The sequence below is a fragment of the Oryctolagus cuniculus genome, chromosome 4, assembly GCF_051225735.1.
Source record: "Oryctolagus cuniculus isolate XC-2025 breed Fujian yellow rabbit chromosome 4, ASM5122573v1, whole genome shotgun sequence".
Taxonomy (NCBI): Eukaryota; Metazoa; Chordata; class Mammalia; order Lagomorpha; family Leporidae; genus Oryctolagus; species Oryctolagus cuniculus.
The window spans coordinates 13,479,359-13,497,121 of record NC_142870.1 but is presented as its reverse complement, the minus strand read 5'-3'; the positions used below and the strand labels follow the sequence as shown (position 1 = coordinate 13,497,121).

The window sequence follows — 17,763 nt, the reverse complement described above, 5'->3', positions numbered from 1 at the left end:
CAAATATTAATTAAAACGTGATTATAAATAAAATAGCTACCATGCAACATATGGGTTCAAGAATTATATTTTTGCACCTTCCATGTGGAAAACGAATCATTTTCATCTTGGTGAACCATCACTATGTGCTTATATGAATTCTCATAGACACCCTTTAAAGGCACAAAACATAATGACCATTTTCATAAATTTGGAATACTTAGGAGAACAAAAGGTATCCATCTTAGCCCTCTCACAGCCTAAGCCAACAGTGATTTTCTATGTGCATGGGCCACTATACAGGGCAAGGACTATCTGAAATGTTTGGTGGACATATATTATGTGCCTGACACCGGGCTGTATGCTACTCAGTAGAAGCTCAAAGCTAATGGATGAATTGTTTCCAAAAGACCTCTTCATGCACCACACTTTTTTCACTCTACCTGAAAAACAAGCTCCAAATGGACTTTCACAGCCCAAACTGACACTGGTACTATCCACCCACACTGCACAGTCACCACTTCCAGGGACAGTCTGGATATGCCCTGGGAAGGCCAGAGCTCTTATATCTACATCAGCTTGCATGTACATCCTTTTTTTTTTTTTTTTAATTTATTTATTTACTTTGAAGGTAGAGTTACAGAGAGGCAGAGGTGGGGAGGGGGGGTGTCTTCCATCCATTGGTTCACTCCCCAGATGACCACAATGGCTGGAGCTGTGCTGATCTGAAGCCAGGAGCTAGGAGCTTCTTTCAGGTCTCCCACATGGGTGCAGGGGCCCAAAGATTTGGGCCATCTTGCACTGCTTTCTCAGGCCACAACAGAGAGCTGGATCGGAAGCAGAACAGCCGGGACTTGAACCAGCACCCACATGGGATGCCGGCACTGCAGGCGGCAGCCTTATCCACTACGCCACAGCACCAGCCCCTGCATGTGTATTCTGTTGTACACACACCTCTTCATGAAGTGCATTTACATCAGTGATTACCCACATGTTCCTGTCAGCAAGGAAGGCTGAGAAATGACACACAGAGCTCATTACAAGATTGGGGCCCTTGGATTTCTGAAGGCTAGCTTTGTTGGCTGTTATTTTCCACTTTCCAGAGTGAAAACCTGGAATGGAAAATGGAACAGCGTTTCCAAGGTTATACTGAGAATCGCCAGAACAATCTGGGACAGTGGACAGGTTTCCCGATCTGACAGCTGCTCCTCTATCTGTTGGGACCTGCTATTTGAAAACGATCACACGCAACTGAATACTAAGGAGTGGCACAAATTGCTAAAGGCTAAGTAGAGCAAGTGAAGACATTTGCTGCCTGTTGACCACACTCTTGTAACTCACTCTGAGCCATGTATCATGTGGCACTCACGATGGAGCCCTCTCAGACTAGCACAGAGCAGGACACAGGGCAAGTTCAAGTTGAAGGAATGAATAAAACAACTAAGATACTCAAGAAAACACATAATGTCAGAAGGGGCATTAGAAATAAAAGTAACTGAATAAAAGACATCATCAAATGAAACCCATGTCAATCAACAATCAAGAGGGAAGGCACCTAAATTAAAAGTATTTTTTCAACTTCCTTAAATTATTCCCAAGTGTCTTTTGTAGTTCAGGACCATAAAGCTTGGGTTTATTTTATATTTAAAAATCAGAGCCAGGGCCAGCATTGTGGTGTAGCACGTAAAGCTGCCATTGTGATGCCAGCATCCCATATGGGTGCCAATTCAAGTCCCGGCTGCTCCACTTCTTTTTTTTTTTTTTTTAATTTTTATTTTATTTTATTTTATTTTATTTTATTTTATTTTTGACAGGCAGAGTGGACAGTGAGAGAGAGAGACAGAGAGAAAGGTCTTCCTTTTGCCGTTGGTTCACCCTCCAATGGCCGCCGCGGCCGGCGCGCTGCGGCCGGCGCACCGCGCTGATCCGATGGCAGGAGCCAGGAGCCAGGTGCTTTTCCTGGTCTCCCATGGGGTGCAGGGCCCAAGCACCTGGGCCATCCTCCACTGCACTCCCTGGCCACAGCAGAGAGCTGGCCTGGAAGAGGGGCAACCGGGACAGAATCCGGAGCCCCAACCGGGACTAGAACCCGGTGTGCCGGCGCCGCTAGGTGGAGGATTAGCCTAGTGAGCCGCGGCGCCGGCCCGGCTGCTCCACTTCTGATCCAGTCCCCTGCTAATGCACCTGGGAAAACAGCAAAAGATGACCCAAGTACTTGGACCCCTGCCACCCATGTGGGAGACCCAGAAGAAGCTCCTGGCTCCTGGCTTCAGTCTGTCCCAGACTTAGCCATTGCCACCATCCAGGGAGTGAACCAGCAGATGGAAGATCTCTCTCTCTCTCTCTCTCTCTCCCACCCCAACTCTGCCTTTCAAATACATCAATAAGTAAACCCTTTAAAAAAAATCAGAGTCAACAGATATCTTACCCTTAGAAGTCCTACAGATGGGTCAAGAGCTGTGAGTGGTCCCAAGAGGATAGTACAGATGTGCTTCACATAACACTAAAGGAATGGTAAACCCATTTTCAAAGGAACACAGAAAACCACGTTCAGTTTTTACAGTTCTAACGACCTCCACCATCTGCTAAAACATGAATTAGTAGCACATCAAGCCCATGGCATGAGGACTAGATAAAGCAGCTTCCAATACACATCTGTGTTACATGAATATGCCAAAGCCAATGGAGAGACAAACCACTGAAGCTGATCCCTAAGAGGCAGGGGCAGAGGTCAGGAGAAAGCACAGGCATCCAGGCAGTCTGCCACTGAATCCCATCTCACTGGTGAATTGGGTGGTCATTTGCATTTGTATTATTTATGCATCAATTTCTTCACCTGTAAAATGGGACTAATAATTATACCTCTATTGAAGAACTAATTTGAAGACCCAGTAAATGACAAAGAGTAAACACTAGAGAAGCATGAACTATCATTTAATAAAAAATAAACTTAAGGTTAGAAAAAAAGAAGATAAAGAAATGGGAGGAAAGATGGCCAGCAGCAGCCACTGCTCTGATCCTGCTAAGCCAGGGTTGTGGAAACATTTTCTGTGAAGAACAAAACAGTAAATAGTTTAGACTTTCTGGGCCATCTGGTCGGTGTTGTACCTACTCTATCCCTGTGGTGTGACACTAGCCACAGGCACTATACACACGAATGCTTGTGGCTGCATGCCAATAGAACTTAAGTCACTGCACTGAAGTCTGAATTTCATATAATTTTCGTATATCACAAAGTATTATTCTCACGATTTGTTTCCCAACCATATAAAATTGTTACGCCACTCTTTCCTTAAGGGACAAATCCATGCACTAAGCAGTGAGAAGACAAAGGCTGCCCAGCTAAGTTTTATATTCATAGGAAATATAACTCAGCCGGACAATTAGCGTTCTCTACTTTGGACACCACCATTTAATCTCTTATTTCAATCTCCAGAGAGATTTTAACCAATATTTGATGAACTGTCCAACTTACTTAGTGAGAACAAGCTTCAATTTATCTACTTCAGTGCTGCTATTCTTCTGTATCAATCAATTCCTGATGCACAAATTTCTAAGAATAACTGCCAGGCCCCCACTGCCAATCTGGGGCTCTTCATTCTGCATTTCCGCTGCATGTCACATCCAACGTGACACATTCAACTCGTTACATTCAGCCACCAGGAAGATTCCCAAAGGTGGGAAAAAGCTTGAGAACACGTCAATGTTCTGTGCTGCTTCCTCATTTTAAACAGATTCTTTTTAAAAAATTTTATTAAAGGAAGTTTTTTTTGAAAGCACAAAGACTTCTGGAAGCAAGAACGAGAAACACGCAAGTGACTTTCGGAGACGTCAGACTTATTCATCCTCACTGCCTCTCTGGACAAAATGCTTGTCAATTTTGATAAAATAATTAATGATGTAAGAATAAGACATGACTTTAGTCTTCTTGAATTACCTCCAAACAGAACCCCAGGAATCCAACTTTCTTAGTTTTTGAATACTTCCTTAAAGCATTTTGAGATCCTAACTAAAAAACAATCTGTAAAACATTCATATTATCGGGGCTGGCATTGTGGCACAGTGGGTTAAGCTGCCGCCTGTGATGCCAGCATCCCATATGGACTCCAGTTAGAGACCCAACTGCTCTGCTTCCAATCTAGCTCCCTGCTAACACATCTGGGAAAGCACTAGAAGATGGTCCAAGTACTTGGGCCCCTGCACCCACATGGGAGACATGGAAAAACTCTGGGCTCCTCGCTTCAGCCTGGCACAGTCCTGGCTGTTGTGGCCATTTGGGGATTGAACCAGTGTATGGAGGAACTCTCTCTCTCTCTCTCTCTCTCTCTCTCTCTCTCGATCCCTCTCCTCTTCTTCCTCCTCTTCCTCCTTCTCCTTCTCCTTCTCTTTCCCTCTCTGTAACTCTGCCTTTCAAATAAATAAAAGATTAAACCTTAAAAAAAAACTTTCATAATATCATTACCAGACAGTAAATGATTCATCACAGTGATTCAACAGTAAGTGTATGCGTTAACTTCAATATCCCACGGTTTAAGAAAATTCCTTACAACTGAAACTTGACCTTGCTTTCTTGCTTTCTACTTTTATACATATTGATATCAATTCTTCCTGTAAGCATCCCCTTCAAAGTGAGAATTAAAAACCCAGGAGCATCTATACAATCACAGACATGATCACTAAGACTACCATCAGAGGGGCAGGTGTTGAGTGCAACAATTAAGACACTGATTGGGACTCTCATATACCATATCAGAGAGACTGTCCAAGTCTCTGCTTCATTTCAGCTTCCTGTCAACGTGCACCCTGGGAGGCAGCATTGATGGCTTAAGTAATTGGGTTCCTGCCACTTACATAGGAGACTTGAATTGAGTTCCCAGCTCTGAGCTGTTGCAGGTATTTGGAGAGTGCACCTGTACGTAAGAGCTCTTTCTCTCTCTCTCTCTCTCTGGCTCCCTCCCTCTCAAATAAAAACTTTTTTTAAAAAATGAACCTATGCAAGGATAGGCTGATAGTCACTCATTAAAAACAACTTTTCAGCTCCATGAGCTAAATTCCAAGGCATTCACAGTGAATGCCTCTCACTCTACTTTTTTTAAAAATCAGGCCTCACTTTTCCAAGATCAAAATCAGACCAAAGTTCAAAGGTCCCTTATAGCAAAGAACCTTGGATCCCAAAAATCTTCCAGTATCATCCCCAATCCCTGGAAATAAGGATCTCTGACTTGGGCACTCAACTTCAGAGGGGCTTCTCTTGCCTTTCTCCAGCCATTCCTACCTGTAATGGAGTCCACAGAAGACACAGAGATGGACCTACCTACCAGAGACTCTTCCAGACTGCTTCCTGGTACCCTGCATGTAGCACCCACATCTGAGCCCTCCATAATACCTTCTTAGTTCTGTCCTACCAAGGTGAGGGCGCAGAGCCTCATGGATGTCCATACTATACCCTATGGCAGCCATGCTGGAGTTTGGGGAGGGAGGCTATTTGTGTAGCCTGTGGTATATACATGGGTCTTTCATGGTCCAAGACAGAGCCAGGGTTGAGGGAACTGGAAAGGGCAACAGGCTGGGGGTTGGCTTGCCCTCACCTCTGTATCCCCCTATGGTATTCCAAGGGCTCTCATAATTGTACATTTGAGTCCAACTTTCCAGGTCATTACAAAAGCTTATTCATCAAGTCAGAAGAATAAAACTTGTGTTCTTTTACAATGTGTTAGCTTGATTTATGACTTTTAAAATTTAGAGACAAAGATTCCAAGAGATTTCCTTTGTATTGTTGCAACCATACCTGCTTTCTTTCATTAAAATTTTCTTAATGTTTTCTTAAAGCACTAGGTATATATGCCTACTCATAGGAGTCATGGAGACAACATGGAGGGATCTTCAAAGACTTCATGGAAAATATGTGCTATGAAAACACTACACATTGTTACCAAAATTTTATTACACCAAAATAAATTCATCATTTACTTAGATCTTTCCCAAAACTTTTTGAGGTACTTTGTCATATTTTCAAGTTGAATTAGGTTGTGTTTGCCTTTAGAAAATGACAAACGAAAGGCAACAGCAAGCCTGGTTCAAACGATGATCATTTTGAGGGTTGCATGTCATGCTGCACCACTCCATGGGTCCCACACACTCCAACCTCTCCATCGGCATCCCCTACCTCCCTGCCCAGAAGATGCTCAAGAGGGATGAAGGCTCCAGAAATCAAAGCATTCACATTGGGCATTGTAAACTCCTTGGGCATCTGAATCTCTGCAATTCATGCACATGCAGGATTCCTCCACCAGCACTGAGAACCACTGCTAATCTATATTTGCATCTATCGCGGTAAGAATTTTAGGACCTCCCTGACATTCGGTTGTTCCAGAGGATTTCTAAGTTAGCCATTTTGTAAAGCTGATGGTATTCATTTGAATGTTGAGTATCATAAAAAGTCACTTAAGCAGTTTTAATAGAAACAGAACCAACATTGGGAATGTCCTAAATCTTTCCTGTCTTTACCACTGACTGTTATGGCACATAATAACCAGATGTCCTGCATTTCCGAGAGTTCCAATTTCATGTATTTTCTTACATCAAACTAATAAATAGGCTTGTGCTGATTTTTAAAGGGTTTTAAAAGTTTTCTTCCTTTTTATGTTTTCCAAATGTTATCCAACAGAGCACGTCTTTTCATAATCAGAAATACAACTTCATTAAATATACTCTATGTATAGGCAGACATATTTCTATATAAGTAAATACACACACATATAATATCTACACCAAAATCAGCATGTGAATGTTTACAGCAGCTTTATCCATAATCATCAAAACATAGTAGCAGGAGTGGGCATTTAACCTACCAGTTAAAATAACCACATCCCACATTGTACTACTTGGGTTCAATCCCTGGGCCCTGTTCCCAATTCCAGCTTCTTGTTAGTGCAGATCCAGGAAGGCAGCAGTGATAACTCAGGCGATTAGGTTCCTGCCACCTACCTGGGACACTTAGATTGAAGTACTGTCTCCAGGCTTCAGCCTCAGCTATTGTGGGCATTTGGGGAGTGAACTAGCAGATTGGAGCGTCCCTTTCTCTCTCTCTTTTCCTCTTTTACTCTGGCCATCAACCTCTTTGTCTCTCAAGTAAATTTTTAAAATATCCAGTAAGTTTTAAAAATGTATCGAAATACAGAAGCAACTAAGATATCCCTCAGCAGGTAAATGGACAAACTGAGGTACATCATACATTAGAATATTATTTAGAGATTTAAAATGATACAAGCTACCAAAACCATGGCAGAGCCACAAATATGTATTTTTTAAGATTTATTTATTTATTTATTTATTTGAAAGGCGGGGGGGGGGGGCGGGGGGGACAGGGCAGGGGGATGGCCAGGGCTGGTCCAAATTGAAGACAGGCGCCTGGAACTCCATCTATGTCTTCCACATGGGTGAAAAGGGCCCAAACCCAAGCACTAGAGCCATCTTCCACTGCTTTCCCAGGCACATTAATAGGGGAATGGCTCAAAAGCAGAGCAGCCAGGACTTGAACCACCAGCGCCCTGAGGTGGGATGCCACAATTATAGACAGCAGCTGTGTCACAATGCTGACGCCTGTAAATATGTATCACTAAGTGAAAAAGTCAATCTGAAAAGGTTACTATACGAATCCAACTACAAATATGCTGGAAAAGGCAAAACTATGGAAACAGTAAGTTTCCATAAAAGACTAGTGATTGCTGGGAATAGTGGGGGGAAAGCAAGGAAGAGGCAGAGCACACAGCATTCTTAGGGTGGTGAAGCTCAATCTGGGTGATACTGCAAATGCTTCTCATCTTACAGTGAACTTACATCCCAATAAACCACTGTAGTCGGAAACATCTTAAGTCGAGAATGTACTTACTACACTTAAACTATCAAACATAACGGTTTACCCTGGCCTACCTTAAAACGTGCTCAGACCACTTATATAAGCCTACAGTTGGGCAAATCATATGTCATAAGCCAATTTTTTAATCAAGCATTGAATATCTCATACATTTATTGTATACAGTGCATATGCTGAGGAGAACATCAGTTGTTCATTTTTGTGATCACAAGGCTACCTGGGAATTGCTATACCAAATAATGCTAGCCCTAGAAAGATCAAAATTCACAATCTGAAGAGCAGTTTCCACTAAATCCATCAGTATCACGTCTCACCACTGAAAAAAAGGAGCTGTCTGTACAACGACACAGGTTATTGTCCAAGTGCACAGAGTGCACAACACTGAGAATAAACCTCAATGCAAACACTGAAGGATAATGACGGGTGATTGTGGGTCCACTGGGGTGTTCTGTGTTGATGATGGTGGAGGCAGTGGGGAGGGATGATGCGGATATGAGAACTCTGTGCTTTCTACACAACTTTGCTGTGGACTGAAGTTTACACACACACACACACACACACACACACACCCCGGACAAGAAAGGAGCAGATTCAGAGTTTGTATTGATGATGACTTGGCCACTAGCACCAGGCAACCGTTCCCTCCACTTATCGGCCATAAGCCTCTGCTTCCTCCTCTTTGATATAGAGGGATTATAGTTGCTATCCACATGCTACAGGATTTATTCCAGAACTGGTAAGACGGAGTTCACTGGAGATGGCCCTGTGTCTCAAGGGGCTATTTCTAGTTAACTCTTCAGCTCCACGACAAGATGACCACTTGCTTCCAGACAGCTGCCGTCTGCTGTGGACAACAGAAGCACACGCCCCAACGGTAATGGAGCAGGAGGGGTGGCTTCCACTACAATAGCAGTAGAGAAAATTGGACAAGAGGAGCCCTGGGAGGCTGAGGTTATCTAAACACCGCCAATCACCAGCCATGTCAAAGAGGCAAAGAGGAGGACCAGCCCAGGCTTTTCTCCGACAGGAGAACTTATTGTTCCATCCAACTGAGAAAACATATTGAGTTTCAGTTCTCTACATAAATGAACTTACACAGAGGGCATGAGGGTGGCAGAAGGTGCTAGACAAGAGAATAAATATTGACTAAAACATCTATCTTGGGGAGGGGATAGCTGTGTTCCCTTGGCGGTCAGGTGGAAAAATTTTTTATACAGATTGGAGAGGTTACTAAAAGAATGTGCGATGCATGGAATTCATTAACAACTATCAGTGAAAATCTATCCTAATTAGGAAACAACATGCACATGCCTGAATCAGCACGCCCAGCAGGGAATGCCTGCGCGGAGGGAGGCGCCCTTAGCACTAACAGAAAATAAGGCCGTCTAGCAAACTGGTGGATCACTCTCCCATAAGACTTATAATACAGCTGGAACATGACTTTTTTTTCCCCCATTAATGGTTGTGAAATTGATTGGGATATAGGTTAATAGAGGTCCCTAGAGTGGTAAAACTAAATTAGAGGAAGCCCTATAATTACAGCTAGCAGTTAATTATTATATGATGGGAATTGTAATCAAAGTAACAGATATACTATTATTTCCTATCTCCTCTGCAAAACACCCTTAACAAAGTCTCCTCAACAGAACAGTCAAGTGGCTTGTTTGCTCACTCAACTTCTGTCCCTTGTGATCCCAAACACACGAAATCCAAACAAGGACCTCCCTCCTGTAGGTGATATTGCCTGGGACTTCATTTTCTGCCCCTTCCTGCCTGACCTTCTTCCACCCACTGGGAGCTCCTTCTGGAATGTTCCCTGCCCAGATTTCCAACAGGCCTGCTCTCCCTCCATGCAGACCTCAGGATCTTACCTCCTAGAAAAAGCTTTTCCAGAGGACGCTATGTAAAATAGAACCACTGCCAGCCCCTAGATGTCTATCCTCTACCCCACCCTTGTCCCTACCCTGATTGTCACCTGGCATTTGTTTTCTGACTGTCTGCCTCCCCCTGGAATGTCAACGAGAGCAGTAATTCATTGCAGCCCCAGCTCCCAAAACACTGTCTGGCCCTGAGTGAGTCCTCAACAACTATGGTGAATTTAAAGGAAAAAGGAACAACAATTCTGTTCTTTTAGCAGTGGGAAGAGAAGGCAAAGGGACCTTTGACCACTGTGATTTATTTCACTGAAGTTTGAACAATGTTCTAGTGAGACCTATGTGAAGGTCAGCCCAGAAACAGCAAGCACTGGAGTTCAGTTCAGCAGCCTCTTATGTGCTAGCTACTGTGTTTGGCTCAGAAGAGATATTATATCCTAACAAAGGACTGTCATGCCTGCTTACAAAAGTCGTTTTATAAATAGCATACACAGAGGCAGACGATTAGCTTGGCCAAAGTCACACGTACAGCAAGTGCCAAATTCGTACGCAGGTCATTTTGTACCAAAATGCACCACTGAGGGAGCAGGTGTTCAGTCTACAGTTAAAACTCCTAGGTCCCAGGTGGGATTGCCCAGATTTGATGCTGGGCTCTGGCTCCTGACTCCAGCTTCCTGCTAATGCAGGCCCCAGGAGGCACTGGTGATGACTCTAGGAGTTGGGATCCAGCCCCCCACGTGAGAAACATAGATTGAATTCCCAGCTGCTGGCTTCAACCCCAGCCCAGCTCCCACCCAAAGCCAGCCAAGCCCCAGATGTTACAGGCATTTAGGAAGTGAACCAGCGGACAGTACCATGTACTCCCTCTCGTGTGCTCTCTCTCTCAGCACTTACTCTTGCTCTGCCTCACAAATAACTTTTTAAAGTACTGTTGAGAGTCTATACTTCAAATCATTTCCTTTCTCTCTTCCCCGTTTCCTCCTTTCTTTTATAACAAAAAAATTCTTGAAAGGACAGACCAATATAGAAGCATCTTTATACCTGTCATCCAAAATGAACACATCACATTTTGTTAGATTTGCTTCAGATCCATCTTTTTTTAACCAAAACTTTTCAAACTGCCATGAAAGCACAATCCCATTTTCTCTACAATGGACTAGAAATCACATCATCTATTATTCTCTTTCTCGAAGTTTAGACAAAGAAATTGTTGGCCAGATGCTTCGCCACTTGTACAAAGTATAGTTAATATAACTTAAAAGCATTCCTTGGCATAGATTTGGAATTATTCTTCCTATTCCTAAGAACACTGTGTTAACTGCCTGACTACCTCCATGCTGGGGGTGTCACTGTGATGTCACTAATTTAAAATATTATACTCACATTGACCAAAGTAGCTCTTGGTTTAACTTGCCCAATACTGCCTGGCAGAAATGAGATGACAAGACAAAGACTTGATGAAACCTCATCCAAACTGAAATTTATGGCCATCCTCCCTGGCGTAGCGCCAACACATTATGTGCTGACTCTGCTTGGGGGGAGGCTCCCCGTCAAAGGCAGCTCTGTGTAAAACAAACCTTTCTATACAGAAAGAAGCCCTTTCATTCCATTCCAGAAGTCAGAGTGTGAGGATGCTGAGCTGCTGGCTGCCAGGGAGAGTGGAAGGGCAGAAGGAAAAAGGACAGGAGGCGATGAGAAGGGGCAGCAGCAACAGGTCTCAACACTGACCATTGAGGGAGAACAAAGCAAGTGCAGCACTCGCCTGCTGCCTGATGGGACAGATGCCCGATCATATCTAAGCAAGCTCCAGCCTGCCTCTGGGCAGCTCTGCACCTCCCACTGCCATGGAAGAGCATGCACCGAAGTGCTGGCTTCCCTCTGACCTCCCCCACAGCACCAGCAGAAGAGGGACCCAGGGTCACAGGAAGTGCCTAATCTCTGCAAGCAAACGTCAATCTTCAGGGCAGAGAAAATGCCTTTGTTCTGTAGAATCAGGGTTGAAATGGGCTGAACTGACCACAGAAATTCACCAGCTTGAAGCCACAAAGGAAGCACCTGTTTTCAGAATGGTGTGGAAAATTTTAAAACTCATCCTGCGTAACTGTCCTTCTGAATAAATAATGAGGGTTAAGCTAGGCCTGAGGGAGACCTGGTCAGTTTTCCCACACAATGGTACTAAGTGGTGCTACCCATGGGAATGTGAAGATGTTTTTAAGTAAACTTCCATATAATTTTAATCCACAAACCATTAAAACTAATATAACTCTGGGATGTAGTCCACATCACCTCTGTTGTCTCTGACACTTGAAACATCTAAGCAGGTGACCAAGCACGCTTACAAACAGCAGGGGCACTGTCAGCCTCAAAATTCCTGCTGCAGTCAAAGCTGCACCATCCTCACAACAGAGCTCAGAGTTCCCAGGTCTGCGCATCCTGTGTCCCTCCATACAAAAGAAAAATTAGGACCAATTAAAATAACATGGGCAGCGACTACCTAGGGGGACTGTCTAGTGTGATATGAGACTACGGAACTGATCGCTCATCCTGTGTAACTGAGGAAGAAAGAAATGTGGGGCTGTGCTCATGACAAGAGCCCCAGGTGATCACTGACGTCATACATAAGAGTGTCAACTGTTAAATCAACAACAGGAGTCACTGTGCACCTACTCCCCATGTAGGATTTCTGTCCTTAATGAGTTGTATTATGAGAATTAACGGTAAAACTTGTCTTCAAACAGTACTTTATACTTTGTGTGTCTGTGTGGATGCAACCTTCTGAAATCTTTACTTAGTGTATACTAAGTTGGTCTTCTGTATATAAAGATAATTTAAAATGAATCGTAGTGAAGAATGGGATGGGAGAAGGAGTGGAGATGGGATGGTTTGCGGGTGGGAGGGTGGTTACAGGGGAAAAAAATCGCTATAATCCAAAAGTTGTACTGTCAAAATTTATATTTATTAAATAAATGTTTTCTTTAAAATAAAAAGAAAGAAAAAAATGTGGGGCTGTGAAGCAGGTTAAGCCAACCTTGTGACACCAGCCACCATATCAGAGTACCAGTCTGGAATCTCAACTCCTCTGTTTCTGATCCGGCTACCTGTTAACGCTCCTGGGAAGGCAGCAGATAATCACTCATGTGTTTGGGTCCCTGACACCCACGTGGAAGACCCAGATGGAGTTCCTGGCTCCTGGCTTCAGCCTGTTCCGTCCCTGACTATTGTGGGTATTTGGGGAGTGAGCCAGCGGATGGGAGATCTCTCTGTTTTCTCCCTCTCTCTCTCTCTTTAGCACTCTGCTTTTCAAATAAATAAATCTTTAAAAATAAAAGAGAGAGAATTATAAATATTAGTATGTCTCATCACCCAAGTTCTGTCTCTTCTCAAACAATTGAAGACAGTCCTTGCCAGAAACTAAAAATAAATAGCAAAGCCAAATTCTACAAGATGGAACTGATTGCTTTATTCATTAATTCTATGTATACTAAAGGGTAATAAATTTTGATTATTATAAATCATCCTTCAACATTTTATATACGTAATTTGTCTAAAGCAAGGCAATTACTTTAATAAAAAAAAATTTATTTTAGTCATTTGAAAGGCAGTGACAGTGAGATAGGGAAAAAAAAGCAAGATCCTCCACCTACTAGCTCACTTCCCAAATGGCCACAATGGCCAGTGGTGGTCCAAGCTGAAGCCAGGAGCCTGGAACTCCTTCTTGGTCTCCCACACAGATGACTCGGGTCATCCTGTGCTGCTTTCCCAGGACATTAGCAAGGAGCTGGATCAGAACTGGAGCAATCAGGACTCAAACCAGTGCTCTGATATGGGATGGTGGCATCACAGATGGTGACTTAACCCACTGTGCCACAACACCAGCCCCCAGGAAATGATTTTTTATACTGGCTTAGATAACTTCTCTCTTTATAATTTCAATCAGAGTAACCTTAAATTCTTTGTACCATTTTAAACTGTAATGCCTTTGATTTAGGATAAACAAAAATCTATTAATGCCAAAAAATAAATAAAGTTTAGGTCAACTAAGTTAAGTAATTGTATACCACATATTACTGTTCCAAATCCCAAGGCAAAGAAAGGAAATGGCTTCCTTTGGCTGATGGAATGAATTGTTTGGTTCCATTGGGGGAAAAAATATTTGCTTCATGTAATAGAGTCTGCCACAAATGTTTCTAGTTCTTATAGCAAAGGCTGCAAATGTGAAAGCTTTTAAAATGGAGGATTTTCAATCTTGAGGTCTGTGTTATAGCCCAAGAGATAAGTGAACATTACCAATTACAAAGAGGTGTTACCTGAAATTGTCCACGTTTAAATTCAACATAACATTTAGGGTTATTAAAACACAGGAAGAATTTTGACTTTGAGTTCATAAAAGCAAAATGAGTGATCCCCTGCACAAGGAGGAATGTCTTCCCCTGAGTCATCAAAGGCAAGATATCAGCTCATAAAAGCCTGCCTCGAGTTTTTATTTACTCCCTGAACACAAATAAAACTAACTTTAACATTTGCCTTGAAAACAGACCTTCTTTAGACAATGCTAACATTTGTGTTGATTCTTAATGGTTCCTGATAGTGTGCATGCACACACGGGCACTCACACACACTCATTTTTCTAACACAAATAAGCCCATCTGTCTGCTACACAATCCTTTAGTTTTTTCTTTTCTTCTTCTTTAAAAAAATATAAATTTTATTTGAGAGACAGAGAGCTTCAATTTGCTGGTTCACTCCTCTACCATGGCATGCAACAGCCACAGTTGGGACAGGCTGAACCCAGTAGTCACAAACTCAATCTGGGTCTCCCCCATGAATGGCAGGAATCCAAGTATGTGGACCATCACCTGCTGCCTTCCGAGATGCACCTTAGCAGGAAGCTGGGACACGAAGCAGAGGCAGGACTCAAATCTAATCTTTTTTTTTTTTTTTTTTTTAATTATAAAATTGGAAGGACCTCACTCCTTCTGATTTATAAACTAGAAGTGTGGCAGCATATTCTGGAATATGCAGCCTGGGAGAGTAAGTTCCTTGGGCATCTTAGATTCCTACACACCAACTACCTGGGAAAGGGCCTTGGAACATATGAGCTGTTTGAATCCTCTCAATCTGCCTGAGTGAGGCAGGTGCTGTTCTTACAGATGTGACAGTGGGATTCAAAGAATTTAGTTACCAAGGAGACACAGCTGGTGAGTGGAGAATGAGGTCTTTTGGTCTTGCCCACTCCTCTTCTTCACTGGTTTGTTATTGTGTTCCTATCATCTAATGACGCCAACATATAACAGAAGGTCTTGACTATAAAACAAGAATCTCTGTATGCCAAAGATGTGTTTTTTAAGTCAAAGCTACGAACTCAAAAAGTCAACCAGGTGCATATGAAATGATAAATTTAAATGCATTAATGTAACTTAAAAGCATGAATTAAAGTATTATTGAAAACTTATTTAAAAATCACTTAAAAGGCAGAGAGCCAGAGACAGAGAACCACTGAGTCAAATCTTCCACCTGTTCGTTTACTCATCAAATGCCCAAATACCTGGGGCTGGGCCAGGCAGAAACCAAGAGTCCAGAACTCAATAGACATCTCCCATGTGGATAGCAGGGACCCAAGTACTTCAGCCATTACCTGCTGCCTCCCAGAGTACACATTAGAACGCTGGAACTGGAAGCAGAACCAGGACTTGAACCCAGGAACCCTGATATGGGATGCAGGCTCTTGAACAGTGTCTTAACTGCTGTGCTAAACACTTGCCCCCTAAAGTATTGTTTAATTAAATACTCATTGGTGATATTATGTATGCAATGACCACTGTCCCCGGTCAGTGTCAGTCAGCCACAAATAGATTATCCCACTCTGTACTTCTCTCATTCTTCTGCCTACACCTGAAATTTCAACTGAGAAAATTTTGACGGTTGAGACAAGGCCAAAAAGGAATGGACTCTACTTTCCTAATACAACCTAAAGCCAAATGTAAACAATGATGAATTGTTCCTTTGCTGGAATACAGTAGACACGCCAAGCATTGCTCCACTTACCCCATCTCACTGACAGCCTGTCCAGGCGAGTCTGAGACCACCCATCATCCATGCACCCCTTCATCCCAGCAAAGACTGGGCGGATACCTGACTTTGTATGGGCCAAATAGACTCCTGCTTAAAAACGGAATTGAAAAGCTGGAGGCCATGATAGTTATCTAAAGAAAAGGTCATACAGTATTATAGTGGAAAAGATATTATGCTGAGTCAAAGCCATTTGGTTGGCAACAAATCTGAGAATCTGAGAAGCCAGGGTTCAAGCGAGAAAGAGCAAGAAAATGGCACATCTTTGCCAAGGAGAGCAAAAATTACAGACCTTATGTAGGCCACTAGATAAGGAAGGGCTGTGCTCCTTTTTGTGATTTTCCTGTTCCAATCACCATGTGCCTTCAAATCCTGGGCTACCCATGGCCTGCCTTTCCTTCCTTCCTTCCTTCCTTCCTTCCTTCCTTCCTTCCTTCCTTCCTTTCTAAGATTTAGAAAGGAGTAATGACAGAAAGAGAAGGAGAAGGACTTGGTGCTGTGGCATAGTGGGTAAAGCCTCCGCCTGCAGCACCAGCATTCCCATATGGGCGCCAGTTCAAGTCCCAGCTGCTCCACTTCTGATCCAGCTCTCTGCTATGGCCTGGGAAAGCAGCAGAGAATGGCCCAAGTCCTTGGGCCCCTGCACGTGCATGGGAGATCCAGAAGAAGCTCCCAGCTCCTGGCTTCAGGATGGCCCAGCTCCAACCATTGCAGCCATTTAGGGGAATGAACCAGTAGATGGAAGATCTCTCTCCCTCTTTCTCTCTCTCTGCCTCTGCTTCTCTGTAACTCTTTCAAATAAATAAATAAAATCTTTTAAAAAATTTTTAAAAAGAAAGAGAGAGATCTTCCATTCACTGGTTCATTCACTTGTTCATTCACCAAATAGCAACAACAGCCAGGGCTGGGCCAGCTCTAAGCCAGGAACCTGCAACTCTATCCAGGTCTCCCATGGAGGTGGCAGAGATGTAAGTCCTTGGGTTGTGTTCCATTGCTTTCCCAGGAGCATTAGCAGGCAGCTGGATCAGAAGCAGATTAGCTAGGACTGAAACCAGTGCTCTGACATGGGATGCCTGCATCACAGGTGGTGGCTCAACCTGCTGAGCCACAACCAAGGCCCCTACCCATGGCATTTCTCCACACTCCCTTAGCAACTGCACTTTTATGTAAGTTCATTTGAGAAACCTTCTTTCCCTTTCATCATTACCAAATGACCTCCAAACATAGTACTTCCCCTCCCTGTTTCTCCTCCACTAGAGAAGGTGACTAAAAAATGTACAGTTGGCCTCCACACCCCAGGCTCCATTTCAGGGGACTCAACCAACCTCAGATGGAAAATATTTGAGGAGAAAAATTACATCTAAACTGAAAATGTACAGACTTTTCCCCTTGAATACAACTATTTGCATAGCGTTTACATTGTATTAGGTCTTATAAGCAATCTAGAGATGATTGAAAGCAAACAGGGCAGTGTTGTGGCACAGTGGACTTTGCAACATCAGCATCCCATATCAGAGCACCAGTTCAAATTCCCCCTGTCCCACTTTTGATCCAGCTCCCTGATAATGTACCTGGGAGGCAGCAGATGATGGTCCAAGTACTTGAGCCCCTGCCATCCATGCAGGAGACCAGAATGGAGTTCTGCCTTCAGCATGGCCAAACCAGACACTGGAGCCATTTGGGAATGAATCAGCAGATGGAGGATATCTCTCTCTCTTTCTCTCTCACTCTGCCTTTCAAATAAATAAATAATAATAAAGCAAACAGGAAATGTGTGCAGGTTATATGCAAATTGATGCCTTTTTTTATATAAGGGACTTGAGCATCCTTGGATTGTATATCTGTGGGGGGTCCTAGAACCAACCTCCTTTGGATACCAAGGGCACTGTATTTCCTTCTAGGTCTCAAGGAACACAGGCCCAGCGCCACTGACAATCTTAAGAAGTCCCATTCACAGACCATTGC

The 17,763-nt window shown here is 43.3% G+C and overlaps 1 protein-coding gene across 11 annotated transcripts in view; it reads right to left on the bottom strand.

Moving 5' to 3' along the window:
• The window catches only part of TIAM1 (TIAM Rac1 associated GEF 1), a 443,084-nt gene that overhangs the window by 255,499 nt on the left and 169,822 nt on the right, over positions 1-17,763 (bottom strand). The window lies entirely within an intron of this gene.